Genomic DNA, 18,317 nt, shown 5'->3' with positions numbered 1-18,317 from the left:
AGTATAGTATATAAACTATCGATATTAGTAAATGGTAGTCCTCGTGTGGTCGCTGCAGGTGTAGGTACCTGTATTTATTTTTAAATCAGATCATTTTTATTAATTTTTTTCACTTTTTCACAATTACGCGGGTACTTGTATTTATATCAGGTCCTTTGTTTCTGTGAAGGTTCCAAGATGTATACAGGCCCATACTGGCTAAATGGTTAGCACTTCCGCCTGGCAGCACTAGGGTTGTTGATTCGAATCCCAACCACGGCACCACCTGCCTGGAGTTTGCATGTTCTCCCTGTGCCTGCGTGGGCTTCCTCTGGGTACTCCAGTTTCTTCCCACACTCCAAAGACATGCTGGTAGGTTAATTGGCTCCTGTATAAAAAATAAATTGGCCCTAGTATGTGTATGCATGAATGTGAGTTAAGGAGCTTAGATTGTAAGGGTTAGGGACTGATGTGAATGTACAATATATTTAAAGCACTGTGTAAATTGACGGCACAATATAAGTACCTGTAATAAATAAGTAAAATAAACTTGACTAAGAACTGTTACTGTGATTGTGGCATTGAACTGCTGAATGGCTGGGTTTACTAATGTAGGAGAGCAGGACTTAATCTGGAGAAGTCAAAGCTCTGTGTACAACATGGGATCAGCAACACAGGCTTCTTTCCAGACAAAGGAGCCAATATGAAGATGAGCACAGCTGCTGCCAGAAATTTACTAGTACTGTTAGTTAATTAAATTTGGTGAAAATGAAAAGTTCACTTTTAAAATGAAAATTGTAATCTAGAATATGTGAAACACTCTTCCAAATAAAATTAGGTTAATTTGTCCAGCATCTTTATTGCCATGGCATACTTCAGACATGTACATAGTCTGCTTGTATACATAAAAATACAGCCTATTTTCAGGATAAATTTTATCCAGAATAAAACGATAAACAAAGGGCACTCTAACCTGTTACACTCAAGGTTTTAGCAAAAGGTGATCTATCCTAAGTATGAACAGAGCCTGTTCTTTCCAAATCTCCTGCTCTTATTTGTCAGGATGTCACTTGTAACTTTATAATAGGCTATAAATTCCTCCAAGTCTGGCTGAAACCATAAAGTGCAAGACCTGAGGTCAAGAGCTTTTATCAATCTCACCAGAGGCCAGACTGGGAATTTACAGCTTATAGTTATTTACCTTTTTTTTGTCTATCTAGCAATATTTCCTCACATTGGGCTTCATGCATCTTTCTGGGACTACAGATTTTTGTGTGCACCTTTGGTATAACCTCTAATAACTACTCTTAATACAGAATAATAACAGCACTGCCTGGGGTCTCACATCTGTAGCATGGGCTGTATTTTAACTGACAATACACTGTGTTTGTACTAAAATTATTTACTTTTTATTGGTGTGTGGCTTGTAGATCCTGGAAGTAAAGAGTCCAATTAAACAGAGCAAGTCAGAAAAACAAGTAAAAAATGGAGACTGCGATAAGGTAAATATATTTTTGAAGTTTGTGTCTGCAGTTTTTGTTGGAGATGATAATTCCTACAAAGTTTGGTGGTGCCTTTGGTTGTTCCATGTAACTGAATGTTGTGAATGTAGTGACGAGGAGGAAAAAAGAAACAAAGACAACTTTGTGGGTATGTTCATAGCAATCACAGTGCTTGGGTTTAGGTTGAGGTTTTCATGAACTGTGTGTTTGTTGGGGGAGGATGCCAGAGCCTTTTGGCCATGCCTGGTAGGTGCATTCCTTGCAGTGGCCATGCACACAGGCCTAGGAAGGTATTTAGTTTCCCTTATAATGTTTGGTGATGTGACTTGTTGCCCTTCACCTTGTTAAATGAGGTTGCAAATTTGTGCTCTGACTGTGTCTCCTTTCCATATTACTGACTTTGCTTGTTCCCAGTTACTATTGCCTGCCACATGCCTTGACCTCTGCCTGAACACTGACCTGCTTCAACCTCTACCTGGACAACAATTAACCTAGCCTTCCACTTACCGCAACTTCTGCCTCAACACCAGCCAGCCCAACCTGCTGCTTGGCTCGACCTCTGCCTGAAGTCTGGCTCACCCAATCTGCCACCTGCCTCTACCTGGACATTGATTAACCTATCCAGTCAGCGGGCTTTGACCTCTGCACAAACACTGACTATTCTTGCTTGCCACCTGCGTCAACTGTTGCCAGAACTCTGACCAACAGTAGTGCTGCTACCTTGTCTGGTGATATTAGCCAATACCATTCCTGTTATTCCTCAGTGGAGTGATCCTGAGGATCATGACCTGGTGACATCTATCAGCAAAGTAGCCTAGGGGGCCACTAGGTCACCAGCTCATCTCTTGTAGGGTTTGCTTGCCATGATGAAGACCAAGTCGCCACTTAGGCTCTGCATTTTGGATGTACCTTTTAAGGGAGTAAAGTCATAACAATTTCCCCTCTAACACTGCTGTCCTACTCAGTTACCTACATGTTTTTATGGTTAATATTAAAGACTGACATCCAAAAGAAAGTCACTTGTTTGCCATAGAGAGCTCAAGGCTGATTATCTCAGCGTTAGTATAGTGTTTTCGAGAGCCGATTCCGACTTTCCAGACGACAAAAACTGAAATTGCAAGCTAGAAAATTTATTGTACGTGGACACAGTGTCTGATTTTTGTTTAACGTGTACAGTAATCGTATGGAAATAATCGAATAGAAAAAATGTGCATGATCAGAAGCATAAAACAACCCTACACTTCCTCTTTTACTACGCTAGTTTGTAGCTACGTTTGCTTTTGTCGGATGAGGATTTTCTTACAAGTCAGTACCATTCAAACTACATCATGATGTGCACTTTTGTGGAAAATCAATTGATCAGTTGTCCGATATTCTCATAGTGTGTACTAGGCTTAAAACTCAGAAGAAAAAAACACTGATGGATTATTTGCTCACACAGCAAACACTACTATACATAGACACCATAGGTATAGAAGTGACACTGCAACACTCCTCTATGACTAAGCCCATATGAGGTAAAACATGTCAGAGGAGCCTGGTCTGGCGGAAGGTGGCTTGCTTATTGTATCTTGCTGGCTTAATACGTTGATTTAGAAGGAAAAAAAAAAAGGGGGGGGGATGTGCATCTTCTTTTACTTTCACCTTGAACATAAACGCACTTTTACTGCTGGTTCACACTTTTACTGCATGGAAATACATTTCAAATCACTAATTTAATCTTGGAAGGCATAACAGTTAAAGCAAACTTTGCACTATAAATCATGCATACTCATTCAGCCGCCGTTCCAAAATACTGAAGTAAGGTGGAAAAAAAACTGCTTACGCACTGCAAAGGGTCATGTTGCCAGCTTTCTGATAACAGATGTAAAAACATTTTGCAAAATGCAGCACTGCTATCTAGAAAAAAAAAAAAAAATTAATTCCAGAAAGTTGATACTCCGTACTCCGTGAAGCACTACACCCTGTATACAAAGTGAAATATATTACACAGTTTGTGAATAAATACAAAAATCCACAAGAATTCTGCAAAAAGTCACTCATGCTCAATAAAAAAATACAAAAATCCTCTGAATGTAGTTATTCTCTTTCCACTGTGAACGTAGAAGTACTCCAACTCCACCACTTGCACTCCCACTCCTTTGGCAAGGGACTTGCCTTGCATATGTGACCAATGGTAATATATATCAAATAGATCATATACTCTGTACACCTTTAAGAGGAATGGCCCATATCAGCAAATAATAAATGGAGAACCCATCACTTATGGTTTGGACTGAGAGAGAATCAGAAGCCTTGCATACTGTAAAATCCTTACATATATTAAAAACACGCTTACAACTTACAGAATAAAAGTTATCCCACCATGTCACTCGTGCTCATAAATCGTCATACAGTCTTTCCTGTCCCCCCCTCCTTGCACTTCTGCTTGCTTCTCAGGGACAGATTTAAGGCTGATTTTTCAGTGTATGGCTTGTCTCCAGAATACTTCTGCTAAGATCCCAGGAAATGCTGAGTCCTCAATCTCGCAAGATGATGCTCCTGCATTGTGTTAAAATGTAATCTACCAAAACTTGGAGTACTTGGCATTTCCTTTGATCTTTTATTAAGGATTGTGATGTCACCCTCACTTACGCAAGGTAAGTATATTTACCAGCTTTTTATTTCTGCATAAGATTTGTGTTTTTCTTTTTAATTTCCCAGCATTTTCTACATGAAGGTGGAGACAATGAATTCATTAAGTAGACTGGTATTTTTAAACCATAGAAAACAAAAATAGGACAGCAGACTTTAGCACTTACATGTTTGCATACCTAATTTTCTTTCTAATGCTATGGTTGCTTTAATTTCCAGCTCCTAAATTGCTCACTTCCTTGGTTCCTCTTTTTTTCTCTTTTTTGGATGGCACTGTCCCTGTACAAGGTCCCCTGGCGCCACCTTATTTTGAGCATTCCTTGTGCATTCCCTGCTGGCCTTAGAGAGGCGTCTCCCCACATTGCCTCTGTCCTCAGAAAGGGATAGCCCAGAAGCCTAGGATAACAAGCCAGTCCCCTACTTCCTCCTCTGGCCTCCAAGCTAACTGATTGATAGAAGCTACATTGCACTCAAGTGGCAAGAACAGTGCATGTGCTCCCCGAAAGGAAATTTGGGGAAGCAGCACTGAGAGACAGAAATTATATAAAAAAACTTTATATAGGGGAATGTTGTTTAGTACATCTGAATGTATTTAAGTATTCATTAGTATAACTGTTTTATTGTATTTGCCTTGTTCTCTTGTGGTTTTCCAGGTCTAAAAGCTCAGTTTAAAAAAAAAAAAAGCATGGACCAAGTGTCTTACTGATGCATAAATGTTAATTAAAATTCTTGCTTGTGGGCTTCTCTTGGTATTCTCCTGCATCTTCCTACTGTTTTATCTGAGACCCATGAGTAGTATTTATTATTGTTCTCTTTTTTTTCAGGCATACCTAGATGAATTAGTTGAGCTCCACAGGCGATTAATGACTTTAAGAGAAAGACACATACTTCAGCAGGTAAGCTAAAGCATATGCAGGAATGACAGAAAAGCAGGTGCATATATCACTAATATTATTACCATGCTGCAGAATAAAGCTGAGGTGACCATGGCTCTAATCTCTTCAAGAATAAAAGGGAGTAAAAGAAATCAAATGCTTATTGTTAATGGTAGTTTTTTGTATCACTCATACATTATGTAAAATATAAGTATAAATAATGATAATTATAATAATGTTCTAGATGCATAGAGCATTGGAAACTTGGCAACTGTGTGCACTGAGTAGAATACGTGACCTGGTGCAGGGGCAGACTGACCATTTGGAAACTCGGGCACTGCTCGAGGGCCCAGGGTAAGTAGGGGGCCCCATGAGATGCCCCTGGTACCTTTTTCATAGGCTTTTTTGAGTTTGGGCAAGGACAAATGTCTGTTCAAATCCTTCTATCCAACATTTTTCAAAATCACCACCTGTTTGCTCCTGCTGCTGATTTGTATATATACATAATTGTAAAACGCATCTAATTTGTCCTAAACATAAAGAAATGGTACACTTTTTTCGTAAAGGTTTGCTGTCATGTGTGCCTTATTACTGAGCTATTCAATGTCACTGGTATTCAAGTTGAACTATGGGCAAAATAAAAATGACATACAGTCAGGTCCATAAATATTGGGACAGCGACACAATTCTAACATTTTTGGCTCTATACACCACCACAATGGATTTGAAATGAAACAAACAAGATGTGCTTTAACTGCAGACTGTCAGCTTTAATTTGAGGGTATTTACATCCAAATCAGGTGAACGGTGTAGGAATTACAACAGTTTGCATATGTGCCTCCCACTTGTTAAGGGACCAAAAGTAATGGGACAGAATAATAATCATAAATCAAACTTTCACTTTTTAATACTTGGTTGCAAATCCTTTGCAGTCAATTACAGCCTGAAGTCTGGAATGCATAGACATCACCAGACGCTGGGTTTCATCCCTGGTGATGCTCTGCCAGGCCTCTACTGCAACTGTCTTCAGTTCCTGCTTGTTCTTGGGGCATTTTCCCTTCAGTTTTGTCTTCAGCAAGTGAAATGCATGCTCAATCGGATTCAGGTCAGGTGATTGACTTGGCCATTGCATAACATTCCACTTCTTTCCCTTAAAAAACTCTTTGGTTGCTTTTGCAGTATGCTTTGGGTCATTGTCCATCTGCATTGTGAAGCGGCGTCCAATGAGTTCTAAAGCATTTGGCTGAATATGAGCAGATAATATTGCCCGAAACACTTCAGAATTCATCCTGCTGCTTTTGTCAGCAGTCACATCATCAATAAATACAAGAGAACCAGTTCCATTGGCAGCCATACATGCCCACGCCATGACACTGCCACCACCATGCTTCACTGATGAGGTGGTATGCTTAGGATCATGAGCAATTCCTTTCCTTCTCCATACTCTTCTCTTCCCATCACTCTGGTACAAGTTGATCTTGGTCTCATCTGTCCATAGGATGTTGTTCCAGAACTGTGAAGGCTTTTTTAGATGTCGTTTGGCAAACTCTAATCTGGCCTTCCTGTTTTTGAGGCTCACCAATGGTTTACATCTTGTGGTGAACCCTCTGTATTCACTCTGGTGAAGTCTTCTCTTGATTGTTGACTTTGACACACATACACCTACCTCCTGGAGAGTGTTCTTGATCTGGCCAACTGTTGTGAAGGGTGTTTTTTTCATCAGGCAAAGAATTCTTCGGTCATCCACCACAGTTGTTTTCCGTGGTCTTCCAGGTCTTTTGGTGTTGCTGAGCTCACCGGTGCGTTCGTTCTTTTTAGGAATGTTCCAAACAGTTGTTTTGGCCACGCCTAATGTTTTTGCTATCTCTCTGATGGGTTTGTTTTGTTTTTTCAGCCTAATGATGGCTTGCTTCACTGATATTGACAGCTCTTTGGATCTCATCTTGAGAGTTGACAGCAACAGATTCCAAATGCAAATGGAACACTTGAAATGAGCTCTGGACCTTTTATCTGCTCATTGTAATTGGGATAAGGAGGGAATAACACACACCTGGCCATGGAACAGCTGAGAAGCCAATTGTCCCATTACGTTTGGTCCCTTAACAAGTGGGAGGCACATATGCAAACTGTTGTAATTCCTACACCGTTCACCTGATTTGGATGTAAATACCCTCAAGTTAAAGCTGACAGTCTGCAGTTAAAGCACATCTTGTTCGTTTCATTTCAAATCCATTGTGGTGGTGTATAGAGCCAAAATGTTAGAATTGTGTCGATGTCCCAATATTTATGGATCTGACTGTATGACTGTATATGATGCAGTCTGTCACTAGCATATAAACACAGAAGGGTTTTCTGTGTCTATAATGTATGGAGAAATTAGACTTTGGCAAAGTCTATGACATGTATTATGTATGTTTTATAAAAGAAGAAGTGAGTTATTGCCCCAAATAAAATATGTTGATATAAGCCATACTATGCTCTAGTGCAGTATAAGATATAGGGCGATGAATAGTGGATTTATAAAGCTCTAAAGCCAGCCATACATGGATTCGGCCAGTTCAGCATGGACTGGTTGAGTTTCAATTCATGTATGGGTTCTGTGGTTGTACAGAAGTCAATCTGTCAGAATTCTACCTGCTGTCAGAGTACAATATCTCAGCAGGGAAGATTCTCCCATCCTCATCGAGTGTGTGGATGGGGGAATCAAGTTTGTTTTTCTTTCATTTAATTTGTTGGTTGAAAGAAAAAAGTGGTTCATCAATGGGCTGCCTAACACTAACAGCAAATGTTTTAATCGTTTAGCATTAGGCCCCTTTCACACGGCCGTTCTGATCAGGTCCATCTATCAGCTTTTCAGATGGACCTGATCAGAAGATCCATTCATTCCTGTGGACAGACGGGTGTACAGGTGGCATGTTTACAATCTATACAGTATCTCTGCTTGTGGCCAAATTAAGGGATTTGTACCCGTAATTTACACATCACAGCAGTGTTAAACCTCAACAATTAACAATAGCATTTTTCATATTCTGTCTATGGAATTAAAGTTAACTTGGGATGTTAGGAGGTTGTCCTTGTTACTTAAATTTCTCTTTAACGTCATAGTTGTTAGCAGTTTTTTATTTACAAGTATCTAGATGTTTTGCCTAATACATATCACTACTGTAGAGTAATACAGGCCATTATAGCTATAGGCTCATAGAAATGTATGGGTGCAGGCAGGGGCGGACTGACAACTCATGGGGCCCCCGGGCAATAGGGGATCATGGGCCCCCTGTGTCCTTGCCCAAACTCAAAAAATCCTATGAAAAAGGTACCAGGGGCATCTCATGGGGCCCCCTACTGACCCCGGGCCCTCGGGCAGTGCCCGAGTTTCCAAATGGTCAGTCTGCCCCTGGGTGCAGGGAGGGGGTTAGGGCAAGGTAACCAAGAATTTCCCAGCAACTGCAAGCTAAAAGAGACTTCCTACTTTATTCATGGTTGACGTTTAAGATCTATGATTAGCATATTTTTGAATCCCACATTTTAGATTTGTTTAAGGCCTCACATTTTCCAACCCCCATGATCCCCCTTGCTTTTACTATGTAGCAGTCACAGAATGCCAAATTTGTGCTGGATCATTTCTGATTTTTAGAGATGTGCTAAAGGTTTTTTACATTAGGCACACAATTTCTTTGCTGAGGTTCTTTTGAACAATAAGCTTTGGAACTATGTAATATATACAGATACCACAAAGACGTAAAACTATGCATAAAACAAGCTCACCAGGTGCTGTTAAAAGCCTTTGGGGATAGAAGTACAGATTGCTTGTTGACAGGCAGAGAGAAAATCCCGTCCCGCTGGCCTGTAGACACAAGTTTATATGGCCGTTTCCAGATTACAGTCATTCAGAACCAAAGTAAACTAATGGCACATGTAGACTTAACGAGCTGTATCATGACAAAACATGTATTTAAACAATATGACAGGTATTTTTTCTATTATTCCTGTTTTAATGTACGTTTAAATGTTAAAAAAAAAACAAAAAAAAAAAACAGGTTCTGTTTTTGCTTAAGGGAGAGGATTTTTCTTAAAGTGGTATTAAACCCAAAACCAAAATACAGTACATTGCAGTTTACCAATCATTAGATGCATTGGCTGCAGTAGTTTTTAGGCATTTTTCCTTCTGTTTTCACCTGTGATCTGGCCAGTAACATACCTCCTGTATTAAAGTGCCTCCACTCTGAATGAATGAACATAGGAGACACCTTTGGACAGCAGTTTGAAGCCAAACTACAGCTAATACTTTATAAACAGTTACAGCAAACATTTTTTTCCTTTTGGGAAAAAGATTTTACGTAAATAAATAAAAGCTGACCATTGTAAGAACCTTTGTCAGTGGTAAATGGTTTGTATCGACCCTCCAACTACTACATCTGCACAACAGTTTGTTCTGTTGAAAAATACCAGACTTACTGACCAGATCACCAGGTGAAAATAGAAGAAAGGCCATAAAAGAAAATGCATGTACCCATCATATAGAAGAAATGGTAAGCTGCAATATAATAAATGTTTGCTATTGGGTTTAATACTGCTTTAAGGAATTAAGACATGGCTTATATTCCACTCTCTTGGCCTCCGAGACTCTGCTGTCTCCTTGTTCTCCTCCTACCTATTGCAGCGCTCCTTCAGCATTACCTATAACTCTGCCTCCTCCTCTCCACTTCCTCTTTCTGTAGGGGTCCCTCAAGGTTCTGTCCTAGGACCCTTAATCTTCTCCATCTATACCTCCTCCTTTGGTCACTTGATAAACTCCCATGGCTTTAAGTACCATCTCTATGCTGATGACAAACAAATCTATCTTTCTACCCCTCACCTCACCCCTTCAGTCTTTTCTTGCAATACTAACCTACTAAGTGACATATCGGCATGGATGTCACTCCACTTCCTCAAACTCAATCTTTCCAAAACTGAGCTCTTAGTATTCCCCCCAGCCCGTGCCCCCTCCCCTGACTTCTCCATCAAGATCAATAACACAATCAACATTCCCTCCCCTCATGCCAGGGTACTAGGTGTAATCCTAGACTCCCATCTGTCCTTTCAGCCCCACATCGCTGTCCAAATCTTGTAGACTTCACCTCCGCAACATCTCCAAGACACACCCCTTCGTAACATCGGAAACTACTAAGCAACTTATTCACTCCCTGGTTATCTCTCGCCTTGACTATTGTAACTCCCTCCTCATTGGCCTACCTCATCGCAGGCTATCCCCTCTTCAGTCTGTCATGAATGCTGCTGCCAGACTCATCCACCTTACTAACCGTTCCATAGCTACCATCCCTCTCTGACAATCCTTCCACTGGCTTCCCATTGCCCAACGCATAAAATTCAAAACATTAACAATAACATATAAAACCATTTATAACTCTGCCCCCAATTACATCACCAATCTTGTCTCCAAATATCACCCAAACCATCCTCTCCGCTCCTCGCATGACCTCCTGCTCTCTAGCTCCCTTGTCTCCTCCCATGCTCGTCTCCAGGACTTCTCCAGAGCCCCCCCCCATCCTCTGGAACTCTCTACCCCAATCTATCAGACTGTCGCCTACTCTGCCCACTTTTAGGCGATCTCTGAAAAGCTATCTCTTCAGGGAAGCCTATTCTGCCTTCAGCTAATAACGGAATCATCTTCCTCCTACCAGTTCATCCCCCATAGTTATTACCTTTTGTACCACCAGCCCCTCCCTCTTAGATTGTAAGCCCCAAGGAGCAGGGCCCTCTAAACCCTCTTGTATTGAACAATATTGTTGCTGTATTTGTCTTCCTTTTATATTGTAAATCTCTGAGAAAACTGTTGGCGCTATATAAATCTTGTATAATAATAATATTAGTTTGAGTTCATAATTGTCCACATTTCCTTGTACCATCATCTCGAACACAAAATGTGTTCTTGTCAGAGTGTAGACCAGTGCTGGTCAATTTACTTGATATAGGAGGTCTCAAGCGTGACCCTGACATCATCTAGGGATACACATGATATTCAGTAAATGCAGTTCTGCAGGAAAGCTCTGACATGCAACAGGAGATGATCAGAGACTGCAAAAGTTTAATAGGAGTTGTTGAAAACTGAGGACATACTTCAAGAGACTGGTCATAGACTGGAAAGACATTACATGAGACTGGTAGTGGTCACAGCTTTTAGTCTCTTTAGAAGCCAACATGTCCACATTTGTGATCCCTACAGCCCTGTTAAAAATTTAATGGTACACGTTTCATATTTTTTTTCCGATCTGTTATAAAAGATCAGAGGGAAAAAAATAAAACCTAAAAAGAGAAAAGGAAGGGACAGGACAGAAAAAAAGTAAGCATAGTATAGGAAGAAATAAACCAAACCATTTACTGGCCACTCTTAAGAATGTTTTTCTTTCATTGGCCTGAGAGAGCACCAAAACAAAGCACTATTTACAGGGGCCCAGAGGGCTGCACAGTAAGTGCCAAAGGGCCACAGGTTTCTTTCACTAGAAGTGTACACACTGCAAATACAATATGAAAAAGTAAATCGGTTGTAGCAAACTACCTAAGAAAATAGATGTGCTTCAGATACATTTGTAAATACTGTAACATTAAAGCCTAATTGTAGGCACAGCATTTTAACATTTGAATATGAATATGAGAGTGTAAAAGGGTTACATCTATCAGGTTTTCTAGCTGTTACTATGTGCAAATAATTTCTCCAGCAGGGATACCAAGACCCAGTACTGAGACCATTTATAGCACTTGTGTTTAAAACAGTATTAAAACTTCAACCATTATTTTTTTTTTTTGTGTCCTTGCTGAAAGGATTCTCTACTTTCTGTGATCACCAGAAGAGGAAGCAAGTAAAATCTCACCAACAGGGGCACAGACATCAGTACCCCTGTAAAAAATATGTATTTGGGCTTAACATCTTCAAACTTTTTATGATGAATTTATTATTTTCTACTGTTATTACTTTAGAGCTGTTTACGGAGTATGTATGTACTTCATAATGCCCTATTCCCCTCAGTGCCAATCGCCAACTGTCTGCAGAGTCAATAGCTAAAGACCTCCAAACTTCGTGTGGCCTTCAGTTTAGCACAACAACAGTGCATAGAGAGCTTCATGGAATGGGTTTTCATGGCTGAGCAGCTGCACCCAAGCCTTACATCACCAAGTGCAATGCAAAGCGTCGAACGCAGTCACTGGACTCTGGAGCAGTTGGCGGTTTCCAGAAGATTGGTACTTGCCTAACTGCATTGTGCCAAGTGTAAAGTTTGGTGGAGGGGGGATTATGGTATGGGGTTGTTTTTCAGGGGTTGGGCTTGGCCCTTTAGTTCCAGTGAAGGGAACTCTTAAGGTGTTAGCACACCAAGACATTTTGTGGGAACTTTGTGGGAACAGTTTGGGGATGGCCCCTTCCTGTTCCAACATGACTGCGCACCAGTGCAGAAAGAAAAGTCCTTAAAGACATGGATGAGCGAGTTTGGGGTGGAGCAACTTGACTGACCAGCACAGAGTCCTGACCTCAACCCGATAGAACACCTTTGGGATGAATTAGAGTGGAGACTGCGAGCCAAGCCTTCTCGGCCGACATCAGTGCCTGACCTCACAAATGCACTTCTGGAAGAATGGTCAAACATTCCCATAGACACACTCCTAAACCTTGTGGACAGCCTTCCCAGAAGAGATGAAGCTGTTATAGATGCAATGGGTGGGCCAACTCAATATTGAACCCTACAGACTAAGACTGGGATGCCATTAAAGTTCATGCGCGTGCAATACTTTGGTAATATAAAATATAATGTATGTCAACACAGAGAAAGTATACAAACCCCATAGAGATAGGGACCCAGATTTGAATCCAAAGCTGTAAGACAAGAATTCCAATTACTTAGCCTACATGCTGCTAAGTTTTAACTGAACATTAGTTGTAAAATCTCTTAATGAAACTGTACATTTTTACTGAATGTTTCAAAAATGTTGGTATTGAGACACAATATTCAGTTACAGGGTGTTAAATAAAGGGTTTATTGCCCATATAGAAGAATAGATATTTAACGGATGCCTTCTCCTATAATGCTTTGTCTATAGGGCCACTAAGTTCCTGTGTTTTTTCCAGAATGTATGGTGTGCACATGGTTTTCTCACTTGTACAGGAACCCTCTTTGATCTAGCTTTCTTCTTGACATGATGTTGTCAGATAATTTTTTTTTGGTCTTTAGAACTTGAGAACTGTTTTCCTTTTTTTCCCAAAGAAGCAGATTGCATATATTTGTGTGTATATAGGCTGGACTTAATTAGGAGGTGTGTGCACAATTTGTAAGCTACCTTGTGAAGGACCACCACTTTCATGTTTGATCATTTAAATAAGCTACAGTCACAACATCAGAGACTTTGGTCCACAAGGCTTTTTAAAAACTTGTCAGTAGGACAAAAAATTAGAGGAAAACTTTTCCATGTATGGCCATACTTCTGTTGCAGAAGATTGTTAAAAAAGCCCAGCTTACTAATCATCACCTTAATTAACTTTGCTATATTTTGTTTAATATTACGATATTAATATTGTTGATATTTGCATTTTATCAATACTGAAATTGTGAATAGGAAATATGAGATATGTTCTAATCAGAGATTCATTGTTTTCCCTTGTACATATTTCTTTTACAAATGTTAGTAGTTGACACATCAAACATTTTTACTATTACAAGGTCAACTTTGTTACCCTGAAGGGACACGTGTGGCAAATATACCACATTGTCTTAATGATAAAACTGTTGATAAAAATGATGGTAATTTATTCTAATGCTAATTTATTCTCTTATGGACTTTTGTTTTTTTTGTTTTTTTTTTAGATTGTGAACCTTATAGAAGAAACTGGGCACTTCCATATCACAAACACAACCTTTGACTTTGACCTTTGTTCCCTTGATAAAACTACAGTCCGCAAACTACAGAGCTACTTGGAGACATCTGGGGCATCCTGAGAGTATACCATGGACCTGCCTTTTGTGGACAAATAGACAGGAGTCAGTACAACTGAACTACTTGTATTCTTTCAGGATGTTAAAAGTGGATCTGTTACTCTAAAGAGCGACAAGAAACAAACATCTTTGGATGGTTATCTTCTTTCTAGTTGTTTTTTTATGCCCAAAGTGGAAAATGATGAACCACATTTAAAAAAAATCATCCTTCATATTAATTACACATTTTTTGGAGATTAAACCTGGAAAGCCTTGAAAAAGAAGACATAGACAACATGACTTATTTCATTTACTAATGTGCTCAGGATCATGTGTCTCCGTATGACGCACTTATGTTGAGCACACACTGCCTTACTACGTGACTGATCTATTTATTACCGCATATCTAGGTTCCAAACATCAGTATGGGAATGACACTACCACATGCTACAAGGTCCAGTTCGCCCATCCCAAAATACACACTCCGCTCTAAGAGCAGGACTGCATCAGAAACATGATGACTCTATTCACAAGAACATTTCTCAGCTTACACAGCAAATACTTGGTTTCTTTATTCACTGGTATGTTACATGGACTGATAGACACAAATAGGAAGACCCAAAAGTGGACCAAGCTTGGTTTTTATTGTCAACCCTGTTTGATTTAGGATTATTGTTTCCATTATATCATCATACGGATCTTCCATGAATGCACCCAAACACCATTATGTGACTTGTAGCCTTACTAAGTGAAATCATAGGATGTTCAGATACAACAATAGGTATTGAGCTGATCTGAATCCTAACAATGTTTATCTAATTAATGTGCTTGTGTCTCTAAATGTGATCTATTTCTCTCCCTGTCACAATAATATATATATATATATATATATATATATATTTGTTTGTTTACAAAAGTAGGGACAGCCTACAGTTTCTTTGTTGAAAAGGACCTTGACTCTCCATTCTTACTTTAAGAAATGGTGTAGAAATGTCTTAATTTGGGACTATTTATTACATTTTCACTGTCTATAGTTGACAGTTGTGTTAATTATTGATACCATGGATGAAATGGCATTTAACATTTTAGGTTTTTTTCCCATATGTTCATCTATTTGTTTATGGTCACTAATGTTAATGTTTTTCTATTCAGAAATTAAATTTCCTTTCCTTTAAAGAAAGTCTTATACAGTGCTCTGTTGGGATCAGTTCTTTTGTATCTTTATGGATTAGCTTCAGGAATCCATGATATTGTTTACATATAAATTGTGCATACAATGAGATGCTGGTGTTTGTGTCTTGAAAGTAAACACAAGTTACTTAGTTTTGCTTTTGTATAGTTTCATCAGATCATATCTGTAATGAAACCATTGAGACTGGAACATACATGCAGTTTTACGCTTACAGTGCACAGTAACAAAACAAGCAACTATGTCTTCATATAGATTACACTGAAAGTGAATCTGGTGTTATTGAACCATTAGACTCACACCGGGACTGAAATGCCCCTTTCATATAAAACTAGAATCTGTACACAAAAGGTGGCCAGCAATAGACATGTAAAAAAAAATAATCACGTCAGATTTCTGAACTGCAGTACTACCATATTTCTTGATAGCTAAAGCAGCACTCACTTAATTTGCCTATCTTACTTGTTTGGTTGTAGCTCTGATCTGGGCAACAAGGAAGCCAACAAGCATTGGTGCCCCTGTTGAATAAGCAGTTTACTACTATAAAGGCAGGTTATAAGTTTTTATTATGTTAACATTTTTTTCAGTATGTGCATATATTAGTTTGTTAAAGGTCACCTTTCTTAATTTTCAAAATTAATCTGATTGAAAAAATTCATCCATCCAGTTCAACCAAACATAGGATAGGTAAGGGTTACAACTTCAGTCAGGTTTTATTGTTGTCTGAGGCCCTTCTCTTAAAATATCCCTTCGCTCCTATTGCTGATAAGAATATCATTATTGAGAAAGAAAGTGAGAGAATAGCTCCAAACACAGACAACAGTAGGAAACTTTTTCAGTAGAGTGGAGAAGGCAAGATGCTTCTTCAGCTTGGATATTTCTTCTCACTGCTTGCTCCTGTGACAATGTTTTCACCAGGTCAGAAAACAAGGGGAATCTCCTTAACAAGGTGGATTGCAATAAAAACCATGATGGAGAATATAGCCTTTTCCATCTATTTACTGTGAAACTAGAAAAAAAATTTTTTCCAGGAGTCTTGCCTAAATTATTTAATTGGCCAATTTAACTACTTTAGCTTACTGCAACTAGCCCAATTATTTAATTAACAACAGATAAGATTAGTGATCAGTTCATTAGGTAATTAAACATGCACAATTTTTAAACATTCCAGAATATATTGATTGAATATAAAATATTCTTATTCAAATACTCCAACATTCATAATACGCTTGATCTCAAAGGCCCACATTATTAATTGCCATGGCTGAAGCTGGAGGAAGTCTTAAATACTTCCAGTGTCCACCTGCTCCACTGGTAATCTTCATAGATTATATTGTATCAATGTCAATAAAACATTACCTGTGTACTGTGGAAAACTGTTGAATTCACATTTCCTACTAATTGCCTCTGTGACCTAATAAGTAATTGCAATGATATCAATTTATGATTAAGAAAATGGACACGTTGCCTACGTTTGCATTTCTACTGATCTCCTATGCTGCATCCAGTCGATATATTCCTCCAAACCTAACTAGTTTTGTGCCACTTGTCACATGTGTTTACTTGGTTACTATATACTTTAGTGTGGTATATTTTTTCCCAACATGTTTCGATATCTTTGCATTTCTTTCAGCCCAAAGAGTTAATATTTTTGTATTTCTTTTTTCCCTACTTTTACATGTATGTTTTACCATGGAAGGACTTGAGTTGCTTCCTGAACAAGTGTACTTTCCAGTAATGTTATGACTCTATAGGATGATTGGCATGAAGCATACTTGAAGCATTTTGTTGTATAGTCTACTTATCAATGTGCAATTTATATCAAGGAAACCGTAAAACTTAAAAATGGCGCATGTGTGTTGTTTCTTGTTTCCTGTTTATTTGGTTATGTTTCATCTGTATGGAATTATCCTAACAATCTACCATTTTACTAGCTGGTGCACAATCTACAGTTTGTCATTATTAAATCAATGTGTATGTACAATTTGGTGCATATAATTACATTCAATAATCTTGTGTTCTTTGAATCAGAATATAGATCATATCAAAGTTGTGTAGTTATCGCTATATTTGTTTTAGGAAGCACAGCATCACTGATATTATTTTTTTTTAACATTTGTTCATCAAATATACAGTGCTTAGCATAAATGAGTACACCCCAACAGATTTGTCAGAAAATCTTTACTTTCCTTTCAGAATCAAAATTTTCTATGGGACACTATACTACAAAATACTCCCACAAATGCAGGCCATTGATTGTAAACAAGATTTGTTAATTTTCACACACAAAAAAATATTTTTCCTTACAAATTAATTCAAGACCATGTTGCAAAAATGAATACACCCCAATGAAAGTCTTAGGAGCAAAGTTAAATTGTAGACAAAATCCTAATTAACAAGAATTCAACTACAGGTGAGTGTAATTGTTCATTAATCAGGTATTCAGCAGACTATAAAAGGGCGTTACTTAACAAAGAAAACACTTTCCCATTTCATGCTGTCAACAATGGCACCATATGGAAGACAAATGTCAGAAGGCCTGAGAAAGAAAATAATTTATTTAGTGCCCGGTCATACCGGTGCAATTTGGGGATTGAAATGAATGAGAATGTCAGTATCTTAACATTTGCGATATGCTGCAGCACGATTTCTAAAGTAGTTCTTGCATTACTTTTTCTGCAGTTTTGTTGCAATTTCACATACATAAAATATAATGGAAATCGCACTGCAAATTGCGAGAAATCATTGAAAATCTTCACAAGTAGCAATAAAGTCTTCAGAAATCATGCTGCAATTGCACACAAATCATGTGATTTTAAATTGCATTGGTGTGACCGGTGTCTTACACAAGAAAGGTGAAGTCTACAAGAAGATCAGCAAAGCGTTACTTATCAGTCAGAATACTGTAGCAACAGTAATACAAAAATGTAACAAAGCTGGAACTGCAACCATCTCACAGATGTCCAAGCCATCCACGGAAGATAACACTCCGACAGCAGCATCTCCTGATGAGAAGGTTGGAGAAAATCATCATACAAGTTCAATGCAGATAACCAAAGAAGTAGAAAGCCAAACTGGGGTGATTGTTTCCCATGACACAATACAGCATTCACTGCAGAGGAATGGCATGCATGGGTGTTATCCATGAAGGAGGCCTCTCCTAAAACCCATGCACAAAAAA

General features: G+C 38.8%; 1 long non-coding RNA gene across 1 annotated transcript; it reads left to right on the top strand.

Annotated features, from left to right (window-relative positions):
- The first annotated feature begins 1,324 nt into the window (after positions 1 to 1,324).
- On the top strand, positions 1,325 to 17,120 carry LOC149449002 (uncharacterized). Its single transcript, XR_016315465.1, has 3 exons — positions 1,325 to 1,481; positions 4,940 to 5,011; positions 13,840 to 17,120. It is a non-coding gene; the product is annotated as an uncharacterized LOC149449002 (long non-coding RNA).
- The last annotated feature ends 1,197 nt before the right edge of the window (positions 17,121 to 18,317 follow it).

The sequence above is a fragment of the Staurois parvus genome, unplaced genomic scaffold (genome assembly GCF_062004578.1).
Source record: "Staurois parvus isolate SC_StPar_1 unplaced genomic scaffold, SC_StPar_1.0 ptg000644l, whole genome shotgun sequence".
NCBI classification, from domain to species: Eukaryota; Metazoa; Chordata; class Amphibia; order Anura; family Ranidae; genus Staurois; species Staurois parvus.
Note: the sequence above shows the minus strand (reverse complement) of the source record. Positions and strands in the feature narration are given on the sequence as shown.